This window comes from Thermobia domestica, chromosome 2, assembly GCF_964235325.1.
Source record: "Thermobia domestica chromosome 2, izTheDome1.hap1.1, whole genome shotgun sequence".
NCBI classification, from domain to species: domain Eukaryota; kingdom Metazoa; phylum Arthropoda; class Insecta; order Zygentoma; family Lepismatidae; genus Thermobia; species Thermobia domestica.
The window spans coordinates 304,780,253-304,800,295 of NC_137455.1; the positions used below are offsets into that span (position 1 = coordinate 304,780,253).

The window sequence follows — 20,043 nt, forward strand, 5'->3', positions numbered from 1 at the left end:
AATAACTGAAATCATAAGAAGTCCATAACGTTCAAATATTATGCCTTTTAGGCTACTGAAGACAGAGATATCACTTATTGTTATGTGGGTAGCGTACGTGACTTTGGTACAGGAGACCGGACACCAATTCCCTGGCATGCTGTTTAGATTCCACGTTAATCCATAGCTCCATATCTCATGTAACCTTGAGACCGAAGGAATGCTAAACCCAAATCCGATCTAATAATAGGGACAAATAATAGATGAAAGCTAATTATTGAGAATGAAATGAGAATGTAGGGGAAAATAGGATTGTCCCGAGAAAACTCACGAGCTCTTATAGTCTAGGATTGAACAAGGTCCATCCCTTACCGAATTAAGTGATCTATCACTAAGCTACCGTACCCTACTTTGGAGGAAGCACTATAATTCTGTCAGACGTATCGGTCTAGTAAATATTATGGGTGACAAAACAATATACAAGAAGTAAAAGCAGGCAGAATGTGGAATTTCAAGAGTGTCATTCGTTCGTAAACGGTAAATACGTTTTTCTTTATTCAGTTAGTCTTAACTGATTGGCCGCGTCTCTCAGAGATTGTGAAGGGACACGGTGACTCGGTTGTAAACAGCTTGTCTATGGTACGTGGGATCCCTGGTTTGGTCCTCAGCCAAGTAACTTGGTGGTGAACATCGTATTGTGTCAGTGGGTTTTCTTGGGATAGTCCAATATCCTTCCACATTCTCATTCCATCATATCTTCCACCATCATTCACTTGCCTTCTTATTTTCTCCCTTAGTCTGAAGACCATAATCTTGGATCGTTAAACTGAAATAGTTAATTTAATTTTTCAGGAGTTGCTTACAGTTTGTCGATGGATCATTGTTAAAGTTTTAATACGTTGTATTATTGCTGCTATTATTTGTAAAGAAGAAGGAGTCTGTAGGGACGGTATCGAGACTAGACGAGACTAGACTTTGCACAGTCTCGGTCTCGTCTCGGTTGATAAATAGAGGTCTCGGTCTCGTCTCAGTCAACAGACGCCTGCCTCGATCTCAGTCCCGGTCTCTAGAACCAAGTCTCGGTCTAGTGGGGCTGTATGTCTGCTTCTGGTGTCGGTAACTTGGAGTTTATTGATACCACAATGGACAAATACGGGTATTTGTCAGTGTTATATAATAATATCAAGGAAAGTGCTAATAAACTTGGTACGGGGTCATTGTATTTTTTCAGCATGGCTACGATCCTGAGAATATCTATATATATAAAAGAGAACGTACAATTTTTTGTCCGCTCATCACGCTAATACGGCTGAACCAATTTCTTTCATTTTTGGGGGGTTATTAGGATTTGGACCCTAGATGGTTTTTATCATATCACTTTAATTTTTAATTACCAGTGTCTTGAGATAATTGACCATTCAGGTGTCCATAACGTACAAATCCTTTGTTATTAGTTCATCATAGGTAAAAATAAACGTATTTATATGCAACCCGCATGACCGTGTCACTCGGCGGGTTAACATAAATGACAGGCGATATACAGCGGAAAATAGCTTGAATCTTCTGTTTAAAATTTTTTAATTGATTTGCTTATTTTTACAGACACTTTTACAATATGCCAGCACCGGGATGACCGCAGCGAAGCGGGGCGGGTTAACATAAATGACAGGCGATATAATGTTAAGATTTACTGCAATCTTCTATGGTTTTTATCATATCACTTGAAAGCGAAAAAGTAAAAATTATCTAAGTAACAAAGTTTATTGCGTTCCGGGGTGACCGCAGCGAAGCGGGGTGAACGCTGCTAGTAGCCTATATTGTCAAACTGTGGTTATTATATAACACTCCAAAAAGATTGGAAACTCCACCACAGTCTCCGGATTTAAATCCAATTGAGAATTTGTGATGGGAATTAGAAAAACAAGTGCAGAAAATAAAATAACGAATAAAACTGAGTTGAAAAGGGTCCTGCAAGAAAAATGGAGCAAAATTCTTCCTTCAGTGACCCACAAATATGTACTCTCCATGCCTAAAAGGTTAGCTGCTGTAATAAAAGCCAAAAGTGGTGCCACAAAATACTGAATATTTTTTTCTGTTCAATAATCAAATGTGTACGCTCAATTTTCAAATGTCTATTCAAGTGTGTACGCTCAGTTTTGAGTCTCCAAATACACATACTATTTTGTTTCTAATTTTTTTACTCATTATTGAAATAATGTTTACGAAGAAAATGTATTCTAATTTGTTCTAGATCTGCTCAGGAAGTAATATTTTAAGTTTGAAATACATACTTCACTTATATAGATGTCTTTTGTCCATTTTTATGTTAATAAATAAGGTAAAAGGTTCAATTATAAGAGCTACTGTAGGTAATTCGAGCTATCTGTATCTACTTTTTCCCTCTCGCCAAAACAAGTGATTCATAACTTTCTAGGTTTTTTTTTTTTTTGTATTATTTTTCGTAGTTTTGCTGCAACGTGAAGGATTTGAATAGTCAAAGATATAAGGTATATATTTGCTGCACGCTTCCGTTAAATTTTAGATCAATTTTACCCTATCTTACCTAGAAAAAGTTATATATATAGAGAGAGGTAGACTGTATAAAGACACTTTTTGGTAGAAATTGAGTTAAGAATACTCTTTAATAGACTATGTTCCTTCTATTGGTGTAAAAATATAAGTCTTATAGCATCCAACTACTTTGTAACAACTTAGTATAGTTTTTAGAACAGTACTATAGATGTTAGTTAAGGAAACGGTTTTTCGCTTCTGTAAAATTACGAAATTATGAATTGATTTTTTCTTCTTCTGAGGTCCAGATATAATAAAATGATCACCATCATCAAATCAACCGTTATCAATACACTGCAGGATGAAGGTCTTTCTAAATCTTCTCCACAACTATCTATCGTGGGCAATTGTTTTCCAAGTTTCTCTCCGGTGGTTCTTGATTTCGTCATACCTTTTTGAATGCGGACGCTTCCTAGGCAATTTTTTTCTCGTGGTATCCACTCTGCAATTATTTTCGTACATCGATCATAATTTCTTCTTGCAATGCGTCCAGTACATTTTCTACCTCATGTTAAAATTATTTCGTTAGTACCAGTCATTAGATGCAAAACAATTCATTTCTGTATATTTGGGCTACAAATAATTTTAATCCACTTCTTTCGGACCACATACAAGCTACATTTTGATCTTCGGATTTAAGGAGACTGACTCAATGATTTAAATCAACACAAGATGAGGACCCCATTTGGTCTAGAGGCTAGCACACTTGAATTCGGTCTGCGTGGTACCGAGTTCGATTCTCGGTGGAGGTAAAATTGAACGACCCAAGTGGTTCGGATTCAACTATAGTCAGTAACTCTACGTCTCCTTTACCCCCCTAGCATAACGTAGGACGTTAAACTAAAACAAACTAAACTAAAAATTAACACTATGTGTATTAACTACCCCATCAGGATGCCGCGGTCGGCAAGAGGGATTGCCGCCGTCGACGGTGGCAGGCCGCCGGGAGGCAGCCGGCACCCGTCCGCGGCGGCACGACGATCTATTTGTTCAAAATTGCCGACCTTTTGCCGAGGCGGCAAGCGGTCGAAAATCGTAAAAAAAAAAAAAAAAAAAATGCCCTCTGCCGAATTTTGCCGACCGCCAGAGTCAGCAAAACAGTCGGAAATACCTCTTTCCGACCCTCTGCCGCTCCTTATGCCGGCCTCTTTTCGACGGCGGCGCCTGCGCATTTACTGCACCTTTACGGCTGTTTGCCGACTGCTCGGCAAGGCAACTTTCCGACGGCGGCACCGGCGTCTTTAATGCTCATTACGGCTGTTTGCCGACTGCTCGGCAAGGGAACTATTCGACGGCGGCGCCGGCGCATTTTATGCACCTTTCCGGCTGTTTGCGGACTGCTGGAAAGGACCTCTTTTCGACGTCGACTTCCCGATTCTCCCACATTCTGCATCCGACTTCTTGCCGCCGTCGAAAAGTGGCCCTTTGCCGACTGGAAATCAACGCTTCAGGAAGGCAAAATTTTCATCAGCTTTTACATTAGTCTTGCCTAGGTCTTCTTCCATGCTATGATTTCTCGACAAGGAGCACCCTTGCCAATTCTTGAAGTATAAATACTTGATTTTTTGTGTGTGTGTCCCAGTATAAAATTTGTTCCTTTTTGCTTTTTTGCACCACTCTCAGCCAAAAAAGAAGAAATTGAATGGGACATGGATGTATTATATACTTTCAGAACTAGCAATTGTGCCCTTCATGAGAAATCATAGCACGGAGGCAAAGTTAGGCAAAGCTACTGTAAAAGGTGGTGAAAATTTTGCCTTCCTGAAGGGTTGGTATCCAGTCGGCAAAGGGCTACTTTTCGACTGCGGCAAGAGGTCGGATGCCGACTGTGGGAGAATTGAGAAGCTGACATCGAAAAGAGGTCCTTTCGAGCAGTCGGCAAACAACCGGAAAGGCGCATAAAATGCGCCGGCACCGCCGGTGGAAAGTTGCCTTTCCGACCAGTCGACAGACAGCAGAAAAGATGCGAGCATGCAATGAAAATCATGGCGGATTCCCACCAGTAATGTTGCACTCGGTACATACGCAGTACATTTCTACAATTCTCAGTACAATTTAAGTGCTATATAGAAGGAAAGTATCTGTGAATGGCTTACAAATGCTTAAAAGCGACCTAGAAATAAGAACTGAGCAGCTAATAATGAACGTTAAGAATAATTCAATTAACATTTCTGTGGGCCTAATGTGAAAAACTTATAACAGTCAGTACATTTCCCCCCTGAAAGCACATTTTTCACTATCACGACTACTAGGAACAACACTGTTCTATGCAATCGAAATTTGCTAGTTGCAAACGCTTTCTTCGAAAAAAAAAAAAAAAAAAAAGCCGCAGCAATCCGTCGGAATACGGTCTTTTCAGGTTGTCGTTTTCCCATCAACTATTGGAAAAAGAATTTTAAAGATCAATGATTTTCTAAATTTTTTAAAGTACAGGGGTCACACTCCCAATGGAAAATGAGATTTAAATAAAAATTAATGAAGTAAAAATTATAAATAAAAATACTGTAATAAAAGGTATATTGTGGCGGAGAGATTCAAACCGAGCCTACACGCAAAAAAAAGAAAAAAAGAAAAAGAAAAGAAAAAAAGAAAAAGAAAAAGTTACTAGTAAACAAGAAAAAGGTGGACAGTAACCAAGTTAGTTTGTCAATATATGGAAAACAGAGACGTGTGTCCAAGCAGCCAAGCCAAAAAGGTTAACGAGAGAAGGTGATAGCAACCTTGCGTTACAGGTTAATATCGCTAGGTTACAGTGTAATAACTCACAGGGGTACGCTAACCGATCACGTAGTTACCACTATCAATCATAGCCTGTAACCGGTAACCTAGTTAGTATGTTGGAATAACAGACTGCTCGGTTAATGAAACAGGGTGCATCAACTGCAGTAACCGAGTATTTTGGTTAATATAACATATTCAGTTACTGAAAGTAACCCATTTACTGGGTTAAAGTAATACGGTAGGACAAAAGTATAACCAAGTAGATCGGTTAATATAACAAATTAAATTAGTTAAGATAACATATTTACTCGATTAATGTAATATGGTAGGGCAAATGTTTAACCGAGTAGATCGGTTAATTTTACCTGTTCAGTTAATTGAAATAACCCGTTTACTCGGTTAATGTAATAGGGTAAGTTAATTCTAGTAACCGAGTATCTCGTCTAATATAACCTCCTTTATTAGTTGAAATAACCATGACTCAATTTGTTATAACCTCTTTTGCTTTGTTGTCCATATATTGACAAAGTTTCCAGGGTTAAAATTGTGTTTAACCTTTCTGAAGGATAAAATTTTATGCCCAATTCAGAATTGTTCTCGGTCTATAATTTTTGAACCACTTAACGCAGAGATGTGAAATAAACGTTTATGTAAAAAACTAAATTTTTCTCTAGTTTATAAAACCACATGAAGTGACGTACTTATTTTCAATATGAATCTGAGGACGGTGTCTTATACAGAAAGGTGAAAGCATTGTTTAGAATGATTCAGAATGAATAATTGAAAATATTAATTAATAATAGTATAGAAAAGAATTATCAATGCAATGCGAAATGGTAATTCCTTAATTTCCTATAGTAATTTGCTAAATGAAATTTGAGAAATTATTTCGGCTGCAACATAACAGATTTCTAAAAGTACAGTAGAGGGTATATTTAATAATCCATAAAATTATGTTACTACCTTTCTGTATCATTTGAAGAAAGACGAAAAATGTATAGTTTTATAAAAGGGAAATAATTTACCTATGTGGAATGGATTTGTTTCATGTCAAACATAAGTGGTTCAACGGTTTATACTGAGACACATTTCTGGGTTCGACATAAAATCTTAACCTTAAAATTAATACAAAATTTTAACCCTGAAAAATATAAAGCACTTCATAGTCCTGTAAAATATAAAGCTTTTATAGTCCTGTAAAACACAGTAGAACAGGAGCTCCGTGAGTTTTTACACATTGTGAACAATATGAAAAAATTTAATTAAAAACAGAACAATGTTATAAAGAGTCATGACAGTATCCCACCGTCCTTAATGTGAATTCTACTTTCCATTTCCATACTGCAGAGTTTTTGATATGCTGTTCAACTTACTGCAAATAGATGGTGAATATAAAATTAACTCGAAAAATTATTCACAGAGTCAAATAAACTAATTAAAATATAATAATACTGCAAAATATAAGTTATCCGTATAGCTCAGACTTTAGGGATTATGTGTATGAATCAAGCTTCAAATACTGGCCACAATGTTAAACATTTTTCACTAACAATTCCACGCCTGCGTCTCTGAATGCATTCATTTTCTTATACTACACTGAAAACAAAAATGTCTCTGCATTTGTTGTAATTTTGGTTAAGAAAAAAAAAAAAAAAAGTGGCCGGAGCGATCACTTGTCTGCTTGTCCGGCTATGGTCGAAAGTCTGGGGCAATAATTTAAAATCCCCGATACTAATGCATCATGTATGTATTGTTGAAACCAGGGTCAAGGGCGCCGATCCTGGAGGACCTAGTCCCCCCCCCCCGAAAGCTCATGTAAGCTTCCTCGCATTGTATTTATGAATATACCATATTTGGTATAATTTGAATGCAATTTGTTTTTAAATCCCTATGTATGTTTTTTGCATGTAGATGCCCCCTCCCCCAAATTTACAGAGAAATCGGCACCCTTGGCCAGGGTACAGCTTTACTTACACCCAGGGGTAAAAGTGGATTTGAAAAGGTAGGGAGACGCATGAATTTACCCGTACCTATCTTTGCACATTGTAATTAAGTTAGAAAGTGGGTGGACGCCACGGATAATTCCTGGAAGCGAGGGGACGGCGTCCACCCGCATTCTCCATACTTTTACCCCTACTTACACCCATGACTATATTCGTATAAACCAAACACAAGTTCTAACGACTAAGCTATCAGTTCTCACTCTATGCCTTAAATATTTATTTAAATAAACCTACACTTCAAAAGTGGAAATCATATTAAGTTAAAATAACAATTAAGTAGGCAACTAATTGTTCATTTAATTCGTTTCTATATGATTTATACATTAATTGTATACAATGAAACAGAAAAATGTGAGAAAATAATTTATATCGTAAGTGAAACAGCCACATGTACAGTATACTCATAGTGCATACCCACTATATAGAGAAAAAAGGTTAATAAAGTCATTCACATCAAAAATGAAATGTTTTAGCATAATACTTTGCAAAGATCCTTTGTTTTAAAGGAATTCTTTAAGAGAATAAATGAAGGGAAGATCACATTTTTTTCTGGTCTATATTAGCACTAAAAACACACGAAATTGTATTAACAAAATACAATGCACATCGTATTAACTTATATACATTAGCATATGTAATGAACCTTATCATTCAATAGAAGTTATATGTAATATACCTTCGGATGTACTACTAATTTTTTTTTTTTTTTAATTTGTAGCATTTTATAACATCGAGTTTTAACACAGATAGCCTTCATACAGTAAGTAAAATCAAAAAAGTATTTTTTGTTTGGTATTTTTCTATATGCACCTATAACAGCACTTGCTCCCCCCCTCCAGACACATCCTGGCTACGCTACTGCTCTCTGTGGGTCTTCCTTCCATTGGAACGCTTCTGTCTTTCTTGAGCAACATTTCCCCTTGCTTCCAGAAATAATTGAAGTATCTAAAATAGAACAAACATAATGCATTGTAAAATATACTCTTCAATGTGTACGGCGGTGACACATTACGTATATTTATTACAATCGAATATATACTTCATCACACCAAAACCAAACCAATCTACACAGTGCAATAGACCTTGTTGCAATGAACCGGCTTCAACGCTATATGTTAGAGATTGCAGGAACTACGTCTACCTGAGTGACGAATATGTAGTCAACCCATTGTGTTACCTGCCTCCAACAGGTGTACCGGGAAAATTCTAGACCAAATGGCCGATACGTCTTTTATTTAAATGATCCCGGTGTACATCACGACGCTGGGTAGATTGAAAAAATTTGGGGTACTCCATCAGGGGATTGAACCCGGGACTATACATACATGAGTCCAACGCTCTAAGCCCTAAACCAGAGATCGTCAACTGAGTGAAACATTTTTATATTCTTCGGAGCTAGTGGGCAGCGAGGTGCATAACTGTGCATTTACCTTGAGTGAAATCAGAGTAGCTAACTGAGTGTAAAACGTGTTTGAGCTAGTAGTCACATTAGAAGCAGAAAAAAGTTTTGGCCCTTTGACGTACTGATTATTATTTCAATTTTATCGTTTGTAAGTTAAAGCACCGGTTCTCAACTTGGACGGTTCTCAACTAAAGCACCGATCCCAGACCAAGTGAGCTTTGTGGTGAGCAAGCACCGTGCGCATAGGGTTTTCTCGGAGTTCTTCTGTTTCCTCCCCCTTTCTTCATTCCACCATTTCATTCATTTCTCATCATCACTGTCTACATTAGCCTCAGTGCGTGATCGTGAGACGTTAAACTAGATATTTCATTCTTTAAATGGAAGCAGTCATTTGCTTCTAAATTCTCTAATAAACATATTAGCTATTTATAGTATCTAATTTTAATGGATGTTACAAAATGTTTACAAAGCAGCTTTACTATGACAGTGATACGCGATGAACACGGAGAACCGAATAGACTGATAAGTTACTTTGATACAAATCAACATTTAAAAATGTACAAGAAAACCTGTAAGAGTAATCAAAACTATAGTCACTGATGAAGAATTCAATTACGTCGAAACAGTTAACTTTTACTTAGTCTTTATTACAACAGTACGGTCGCCACCCCAAGCGAGAATCAGAAAAGAAAAGAAATCCTGCCATATATCCAGGGGCGTCATTTCACACTTCGCTTGAGGGGGGCAAGAGCACCACCGACATAAGACTTTTACGTTTTGTACTAGTATATTAGTAGACAATCGATTAAAGTATATGTATTCCTCAAACTCTTGGGGGGGGGAAATTGCCCCCTCCTGCCCTCCATAAATGACGCCCCTGATATATCCAATGATAGGAATCGGAGTTTCTTGAGAAATCTTTGAAACATTACCTTGAAGCTGCAAGTTAAACAATAAATCCCTAAGTCCCTCACCAGACAAAAAGATGTATTAAAATAGAATATTATATTTAGTGAAGAGAGCATTACATTACTTTGAAATAGAACTTCGATACGCGTCAGGGTTTTGCGACATTATTGTATTGGCAATTGAGAACTTTGTATTTGGCTGAATACAAAATATTACATCTTAAAATAAAACCTTGTTAGTGGAACAAATAAAATGCACATATACTTAAATAAACTGCAGGTAAAATCGATCAGGTGGGCAAAAATGGTAAAAGCTTCAAAACAAATACATTTTATGTTCTCCTAGGAGTAGATTTGAGTAACATATCTAAAACACAAACCTTCTGTAATAAGAATTCAATCGAATGAACATAACTTTGAGAAAACCCACGCACAAGGTGTTTGTCCACCACAAAGCTCACTTGGCGCGAGCTGGGATCGAACTAGGGACCCCATGCACCAGAGGCGAACGCTCTACCAGTGAGCCACCGCGGCCTATTATACTTTTATTCATAACCAGACTATAGTCCAATTCATTGTGTTGGAAAGTTGAGGGGAGGGGGGATCTGAGGTGTCCCGTATTCTCATGGAGAAAATATGGCAGGTTTATTTACGCTGGAAGATGTTAATTTCATGTAAGACATTTTGAAACATTTATTTGTTTCATACAACATGAATTGTATCTTTGTTTTAAATTAATAGACACCTTTTGGTATCCATATTTGGCGAACATCAGTCAGGCTTTTGGCTGACTTGATTTACATTTGTTCGTTTGTCTGCCGAGCTCCTTTATGGCTAAGCGGTTAGTGTACGCGTCTTCGACCTGGGTGACCCGGGTTTGCTTCCCGGAGGGAGCTCACGTGGTTCGGATTCCACTTTAATCAGTAGGTCCCGCCTTATATAGCCTCGCTGCTGAAAGGGACGTTAAACACAAAATCAACTCAACTTTCGGTCTTTTAAGTTAAAATTTTCAGAGTACAAGCACAAGACACTCTAAATTTCCTGTTTAGATTTTGGCGGCATACCAACGTAAAATATCAAATTGGCGGCCATTTTGTCAAATGAGCGAGTATCTACGCTATGAAGAGCAATTTTCAGTCTTTTAAGTTGAAATTTTGACAGTAGAAGCACAAGATATGCTGAATTTGCTGAGTAGATTTTCTCGGCGGTCCAATGTAAAAAAAATCAAAATGGCGGCCATTTTTTCAAAACGGCAGTGAGTAGAAAATTGTTGCAAGTTGTGACAATGTCAATATTGAAATATAAATCACATTTTAACACTTTTACCCCAAAGACATTGAAATATTAAAAAAAAAAACGAAAATACCCCAAAAAACCCATATGGGCCCAGGTGGGTTTGGCTTTTTCAAAAAAGCCCGGGTTTTTTCAAACCCTGGTTCATGATGAGCTTTTCTTCTCAAAAAAGTTTTAATAGTAGTCGCTAATGGTTTTCTGCAGATGTTAATGTTAAATTGTTTAATTTTTTCAAACTTCCGATGTCCAAGTTTTTGTACCTACACATCGTGAAACAGTGTCAGGAGAAAGGGTTAACACTCGGAAAATGAAAATGAAATATTTGAGTTTTACGTCCCGCGGTTATGCCGGTTAGGATAAAGGAGACGGTGATGATGAGAGATGAATGAAAATGGTGGAATGAAGAAAGTGGGAGGAAAGTGGAGAATCCCGAGAAAACCCACGCACACGGTGTTTGTCCACCACAAAGTTCAATTGACAGGAGCAGGGTTTGAACCAGGAATCCCATCCACCAGAGATGAACGCTCTACCACTGAGCCACCGCGGCCCGCAAAAAATCAAAATAAGACAGTCTGGTGCAGGTGTAGTTTTGGCACACTACATTTTGGAAGATTTACAGGTAAAATTCAATACTTTACATGAAAAGACATGTTTATAAGGAACGAATTTCTACAGGTAACTTAATTACATACAATGTAATACAACTGTATCTTAGGTTTATTAATGTTAAATCATTACAAGTGCTTTACGACGAAAAAACAAATGAGTGCATATGAAAAATGGCTCTATTAGATGTTATTTTCCACGGGCGGCTTACCTCTGCACCGTGTACACCGGCATCATATTTCTGCACAGTGTGCAGAACCTGTATTTTGTTTACAAGTGGAGAGTTACTAGTATGAAACAACAACAAGTGTTGTTGAAATTTGTATTATTCTCAAAACGCAATTCCTTCCACTACTCTCACTTCTGCGGATACACACTATCGCTGACGTGCCTGCTCCCTTCGGACGTATTCCCGCGCGGGCACACCAGCTTCGCCCTATCTGACTCGGTTCGATAGCATTCGTGCTATTTAGTGGCCACCCAGCACAGATTGTTTTGTGCTTTTTTGCGCTGTTTTTATGCTAGACATCTGGAAGCCTTATTTATACGCAAATGGTAAAAGAATTATAATTTTTCAACAATTACTTCTAGAGGTCCCCTTGAATTTTATTTATGCAAAGTAAAATATATTCCGCCCATTTGAAACCGTCTAGGGGACAATAAAAAATAAACTGATGAAATAATTATATTTTTTCAATTTTTTTTTTTAGTATTGCGCCAGAAGTAAACCTGTACACAAGAGCATTTAACCACTACCTCAGTTCTCCCTTTTTTTGTTTTTGTTTTTTTTTTTAATTGGAAGTTCTCGCTCACATGTGAAACAAGTCCTGCAATATATAATCTAGTGGATCTTATTAGGTTACTAAAGATACACTAAATACTAGAGAATACTAAAGGAACACAAACCTTGTCATGGCACAAACATTATGGGAAATTGTCCACGTTTCTCTAAGATAATTATCTTCCTTTTTGTTATCTCGGCTTAAAACTTATGAACAAATCCGAATTTGTGTTCGTTCAGTTTTTTTCGGCGCAACGCCCGGAATAATTGATGAAAAATTTTAATTATTTCACCAATTTCCTTCTTATTGCTTCTAAAATATTTCCACTGGGCGACATGAAAATATCACTCCTGGCATAGATAAAATTATTAACTGCTTCTAGCAGCCAAGTTATCCTTTAACCTCCAGTTGGTTACCGATTAATATTCTCAGTGTACCTCTCACCTCGCTGACATTTTCCCCTGGAGTAGGATTTCTGCTTGGAAATAGCGTTCCTTTGATTGTATTATAAGAGTGCAGCCTGTATACCACCTCGCTTTATTTTAGCCATAAGAAAAGGTTGCGGGTCATTTTCTCACTCTATTATGCAACAACTATTCACAAAACACAAAATCAAGCTATCACCTCTAGTAGAACGTCAGAGCACTTAATCTAAAAATTATCCAATCTAACCTAACCTAAAATGAGGGATTTACTGTTGTATCGCACAACCAATTTGAAAATCGCAAAAAAAAAAGTACCAAAACGTACTCCGATCGGTTATATTTGGTTGGATTAGATAAAGTTACGTTCGATTACTTTATATTAGGTTAGGGGCATAAAAACTGCAGTGCTAAAAACACAAACCAACCTGTGCTAGTCAGGGGCGGATCCAGGACGGATTTCTGGGGGGAAGGAGGGAGGTTGTAATACTGCTACTTAGAGCTACTTTTGAGTACTCCAAACTCTGGAATGGGTTTTATTTATATATAAAGTAAGAAAGTTTTGGAAGGGGGACAATCGCCCCGATCGCTCCCCCTCGATCCACCCCTGGTGTTAGTTGGCCACTAAAAAGCACGAATTCTATATAACTGAATCAAGCAGGGCAACGATGGTGGGCCCGCGCGGGGGTGTGTTCGAAGGGAACAAGTGCGTCAGCGACGGTGGGTATACGCGTAAGCGAGGGTAGTGAAAACATGTGGGCTTTGGTAATCATACATATTTTGATATCACTTGTTATGGTTTCATACTATTAACGCTCCATTTCTAAACATAAAATACAACTCTCGTACACTGTGTAGAAATACATTGCTGTTGAGTTAGAAGCCACTTACCTTAAAAAGTAAGGCATGTAAACTTTTGCAATTTCAAGAGGAAAATCGTATACTACATTTTCTTAACTGTCTTCGTTTTTTTAAATAAAAAATTAAGTGAAATCCTTAAGTTTTTTGTCCCACGGTTATGCCGGTTAGGCTAAAGAAGAGGGTGATGATGAGTAATGAATGAAATGGTGGAATGAAGAAAGTGTAAATAAACGGGAGAACCCCGACGAAACCCACGCAGACGCTGTTTGCCCACCACAAAGTTCACATGGCGATGGCTGGTATCGAATCCGGGACCCCAAGCACCAGAGGTGAACGTTCTACCACTGAAGCAGCGCGGACCCTACAATTGTAATCGAGTTCTTGATATACCTTAGGGGGTCCGTGGAGGTAAGCTGAAAGGTAACAAATAGAATCGAAGTTAATACACAGATTGGGCTAGGTAGTACCATTTAAATCACTTTCTTTGATATCTTCCCCCCAAATTTTACATGCCACAGACGCCAGTGCGCGGGAACATACTATAACCGAATCTACCAATTAACACATGTAACACAACATATAAAATTTATGACAATTTGAAATGTATATACATAATATTAAATTAACTCACCAAATGTATATTGCTCTCTCACTTCATACTCAATGAATAATTCGTAAAACTATGAGCGTCCTGCTCCTTCGGGAACTGTTGCAGCATGATATATACTTTAAAGGAATATATTTATACTTATAAACATTTAATCGCCACTTGTAAACTCAAACCCAACGAACTTTGAACACTTGGCCCACATTGCATCACCATGTGACAAATGAAGAACGCGAACCGAACATACAGGCAGCGCAACCAGACTACGATTTCTGCAATCAGGCTCTTCAGCGGCCCTGGCAGCTCTGCGCCTGTCCGAGCATCTTTTCAAGGTCGGTACATCCGCTGTTTGCCGACCTTCTTCCGGTCCCTTACTTGTCGGCACGCCGTCAACGTTTCGGCGTCTTCCCGACATTTGTCGCGGTCGCTGTCCGCTGTTTGCCGTCTCCTTCCAAAATGTTTGTCAAGGATCCTCTCGTACTTGTATTTTATTTTAAGTATTTACTTCTCATATACCCTTTACGTGCAGTCCCTTTACTACATTTCTTTTAATGCATTTACCTTTTTTTATGGTCGGCACGTCGTGAACGTTTCGACGTCTTTACAACTATCATTTGCCGTTGTCGTTCCGTCCGCTGTATGCCGACTTTCCGCCGACTCCGTTTTCACAAGACATGTTTTATGGAATTAGTGCCCACACACAAGAAAAACCTTTGGACAGTTTCAATTTTTACTTCATCATTAAAGAAGATACAGGCTCAATTCATTTTCCAAAATTCGACTCTTTGCCGCTGGTACGCGTTATTGCAACTTTCGTCGACGTCGTGCCGACGTCGCTTTTCAAGAAATTGCCGGCAGTCTCTTCTTGCAGTCCTCGTCATACTGTCTGCTGACTGTTTCGAGAAAGCTTTATACGAGGGAAATATAAGCCCTAATTCGTATTTTAAAGCAACAAATTACCTTCTAACTCTCTTTGTTTTCTTTTGGTGAACGAATCTCTTTTTGCTCGTCGCGGTCGAAAATCGAGCGGAAAGACGCCGGTGTCCGGCGCCGGCAATCCGACCGCGGCATGCACAAATTGTCCGACTATAGGCGGGAGGATCCTGATGGGGTAACTGCAAGTCCTTGGTTACTGCATACAGCTGTATGTCAGGGATAATGATTTTCGGTGGTCAAACTACACCAAGTGAAATTAAATTAAGGTATAATTAGAACTTTTAATTAAGCATGGTTTTAATCTAAAGTGTACACCCGGCCTAAGGCTTAGGGGGAACACCCAGTGTTACTGAAAATTTATCAGTTACATTTTGCATTTACATGCATTGCTGCATCTAAAACTTTTACATTAATTTCATAAGTACATGAAAACGCCCTATTTAGAAACATTCTTGGACCAAAAAACAAATCATGAGTAATTTAAAAATATTTTGCAGTTTAGCTACGTTATTTGCTCTATATTTACAACAATATATAACAATTTATTTAAGTGGGCAAAACTGCATAAAATAATCTGACTTGTTGTAATTAAAACCACCAAAAACTATTGTTGTACTGTTATGGTTGAAAGAAGCAAACGAAAGCAAAATCATTATTAAAATTTAACACAAATACGTCATTTTAAGTAGTATAACAATCACTACCCATGTATTTCGTATCTATGAAACGATGTCAAATAACAATTGTTGTAAACGGCATTGTGATCTTTTAAGTGTTTTGGAAGCATCTACATGATGAAACGTGATATGTCAGCACGTCTTTAGAAAAGTTTAAAGTTTCTTTTTCCTGTAACTTTTATTCTTCATTCATTCCAAATATACAATACCACAATCATAGTATTTAATGCTAAGATATAATTGATGTGCATTACACCGTCCATGCCATTTGAGATATTAGATATCTCCAAAATGTTAATGTCACTGATACTGTATTGTCTTTCGTTACCGTGAATAATGTATGTGGTATTGTTGTTATACTCAATATCTAAGTTAGATATATCGAATGCCTTACGTAGTGCAATTTGAGAATGGTGTTGCATTAGCAACACTGCTTGTTTATCGAGTGGTATTTAAAAAGTGAAAGAAAAAGAAAAAGAAAGATATAAGGGATATTAAACTAATGGATTGGTTAGAACGCATTCTTAATCAAATTACACTTAATAACTTTACACTTATAAAAGCTGTACCCTCCCATGCAATCTACATATTTCAGTAATTTCCAAAAAATAAGTCTTACTGTCAAAGAATATCTCTATCGGAAGGGGGTTTCCCCTCGAAAAATTTGTTGTACTCTATGTCAAACTGGACTAATCAAACATTTGTCTCTGTTCTTTTCATGAATATTAGCAGCTTTCTTCTAGCTTGTAGAATGTAACACAATTTTTGTTCGTTGACGTAAGGTACTTGATTTTAGCCAGTTTCGTCAATCAACCTTTGATAAAATATCCCAGGAATTCTAGAGTTCCTTTGATCACTCTCGCGCCGCCCCTACTCTACATCGAATTGTTTATTAACGGAATGTACGACTACAAATAATGAACTTTTCCATTTACTAGACTTCGATTCGATATTTTGCTCTCTAATTGTGGTTGTTTTGGCATTTTTCCGCCAGGTTTTCGGCTGGTCACAGCAGCGCCAAAAAGAAGCGTCTGTGCAGCTGGGTGGTCTATAGTTTTTGTCTATCTCACCAGGGATGATATCGAAACTGTACCTTGAATTGGGAGACATTCTATTTATTTTCTGATAGGACTTCTCGAGCAAGTTCCAAAACATGTGTTCGTTTCTTGCCCGGAAGTGACATCGCAATTTGCAGGGGCTAAAATATATAGAACATTTTGACCTATTTTCTATAGCAGGTGTACATAAAGTACGTTGCTACCCCTAAAAGTTGAAACCTATGCTAAAACTTCAAAACACCAGTTTCATCATTGTCAAAGCATAATTTAACGAAGTGAAAATATTTGCCCCAGGGTCCCCTCAGGGTCCCAGGTGGGGTCCAACACAAAATTTGCAATTGAAAATTGGGGCAAGTAGTATATCGTTTGAAAGCTAGTGTTAAAAGAAAAACGATAACGGAAATCTCACAGCTCTAATCAAACTCTGTGCGAAATTGCGGAAGATTCAAAATTTGAAAACAGACTGCAGCTAAAAGACCATGGGCTCCATTAGAATTCAAAAACTGTGATACAGGTGTCAAAATTCTAAAACACGTGTTTCATTATTTGAAAAGTGATATTTATCGAAATTATAATGTTTACCCCAGAGTCCCCGCAGGATCCCAAATGGGGTCAAACTCAAAATTGGCAATTGAAAAGAGGGACAAGTTGCGTATCGTTTGAAAGCTAGTGTTAAAAGAAAAACGGTAACAGAAGTTTCACAGCTCAATGGAAACTCTGTGTGAAATGGAGGAAGATTCAAAATTTGAAAACAGTCTGCAGCTAACAGTGCATGGCCACCACTAGAATTCCAAAACTGTGATACAGGTGTCAAAATTCTAAAACATGTGTTACAGTATTTAAAACGTGCAATTTATTTAAATGAAAATGTTTGCCCCAGGGCCTTCGTAGGGTCCCACGCGGAGTCTACCTCGAAGTTTTCATTTGGAAAGGCTTCAAAAAATGTATTGTTCATAAGCTATCGTTCTTCAACTTTCCGACAACCCATCTGGTAGAAGCAGTCTAGAAGACACGGCTGCATCGAATGTTGTTTGCTGAAACTTGGCTTTTGTTGTGGCCTATGTGTGAGAGCCACGTAATTCACACGCCACGGTCGTAGCAACGTGGTAGCAGCCAGGACTGTATCTTTGTTATGCAGGTATGAGGGCCATGTGCATGACGATCACTCTACGGCGTGATAATGAGGATTGAGTGTCTCGTGGAGGTGTGCGGCCATGCTATTGTTCATGAAGAAGTGATAAAGGCACAGTGGTTGGGGACACCAACTGCACTGAATAAAACTCTTCTGCATACAGTGTTCGTCGTCCGAAATCGAACATGTCGAGAAAGCTGGATCCCTTGTGTGGAAACTGAAAGACAAGTCTCTCACTGACTGGTAACTAAAATCGTCAGGAAGGTCGATGTATCCACATTTTTCGAAAGCGTACTCGATCATATCTGGGTGATTCCAACTGATTTCGTGCTACCCCAATCAAGTGAGCACTGGAATATCGATTTGTCATGTCTAGCTTGTCTCCAAGTCCTTCATTCTCAACATGCTTGTGGGCACGCTTCACCATCATTTTTCTGTAAAGAATATATCCCACATCGAATGGCTGTCCATAGGAAGTACAGCCTGTAGTGATTGTTCCTGGATATAAGTCAGGACACTTGATACAAGTCCGGATCTCTCATGATGGCTGCGTCTTCCTTCAACAAAAGACACGGAGTTCCAACGTCTCGAACAAGATGTGGCAGGTATTCCTTGAATATTGCCTTTGTCATAATTCCTGACTTGTTGGCTCTGATTATGACTCCAGGGATCTGAGGGTTTTTACATTGGACCCTTGATTCAAATTTCCCGGTGGTTCGCGGAGCACAATGACAGTCGGGCTCACAAGTTTTCCTGATGCCGAAATCGCTTTCTGGACTGTGTAAAAATTTGTCACTTTTGATTCGCATCTTACATGAGTTTAGACATTTTTTGCTCCACGTTGAGTTAGAGTTCGTGGTATTAGTAATTCATAATTGAATCCAATTTGATCAAGGTTGTAGTTATCCTCTTCAATCTCCCGCCTGATTTTTTGAATGTAACTGTCGTATTCGTTTGAAATTTGCAGTGCTTTCGTTCTGGCTGTAATTGTCATGACTTCTGTGATTTTCCTGGAACCCCAGTTTATTTCTCTCAATAGTCGGCGGATCCATAATCGGGATGCCTTGAAACCAGTAACCCCTAACTTCCGCGATTGTTCGAAGGCTTCCACGGTAATGCCGTCTTCAGTGATACTGAAAACATTCGGAGCAACGCGTTGAATTTTGCACCATGCTTTGACAGATTCTCGGAGTTCTGCTAGCTTGGTCCGCTTGTATGCCTTGTCCAGGAATAGTTTCATCCGAATGATGTCACTTGTAAAGATGTCAACTCTTGCTACACGTTTCGCATCCTTGAGTTTTCGAACACTGGATGCGTTGTTATAAGCTGCTACAGTATCCCTTAATTTCGTTTCCCTCCATGATCTCCAAAATGCGGTTTCCTGAGAAGGATTTGGGTCCAGGTAGTCGTAATCAGGATCACCTTCGGTACCCGAAGCGATTCCTTGTTGACTTGATGTCGTGTCCAAGGGCTGGAATTGAGTATTATCTTCGAACGTAACATAATTGTCTACGGTCTTTGTAATGTCCTGGAGAACAGAGTTTATCACCATCAACTTGATGAGCTTGTGAACCCCCTTTGCAATCTAGAGAATCAATTTTCTAGATGTAAGTCAACGTTATTGCAAATTGACTTACACAACTTTTCATTCAAGCTAATCACAGGCTATAAGTCAGGGTTGCTGGCTTTCTAAATTCGTCATTGAAAACGTTCAATGTATAGAAATGAAAACGTATGTCCTGGAGTCCCTATATGCGGGCAGCGGTCAAACTACACATTTTCAAATGCGTTATGTAGTATTTTCTATCAAAGTTTCTCAAAACAGGCAACGTATGGAACCAATCTTTCGTCTCTACGCCAATCCTGTGCAAAATGGTGGGGTGTTTACACTACGTCTAAATGCTGAATCTTAAAGTTCATGACCACCTCTTACAACTAAAGCTTTGAAACAAATGTCGAACTATGTGGTTCTTCACATCAAAACGACACTTGTAAATGCAAAACAGTCACGTGGTCTAGAGGTTTCTAGAACGATTCTACCAGACGGGCTCTCGGTAAGTTGTAGCGGGATAGCTTTCAAACGAT

The 20,043-nt window shown here is 38.4% G+C and overlaps 1 long non-coding RNA gene across 1 annotated transcript in view; it reads right to left on the reverse strand.

The window, feature by feature from the left end:
* The window catches only part of LOC145679831 (uncharacterized), a 44,113-nt gene extending 29,805 nt beyond the window's left edge, over positions 1 to 14,308 (reverse strand). The window contains exon 1 of the long non-coding RNA XR_014130574.1: positions 14,180 to 14,308. This is a non-coding gene — a long non-coding RNA (uncharacterized LOC145679831). The remainder of the gene's footprint in view (positions 1 to 14,179) is intronic.
* Between the last annotated feature and the right edge of the window lie 5,735 nt (positions 14,309 to 20,043).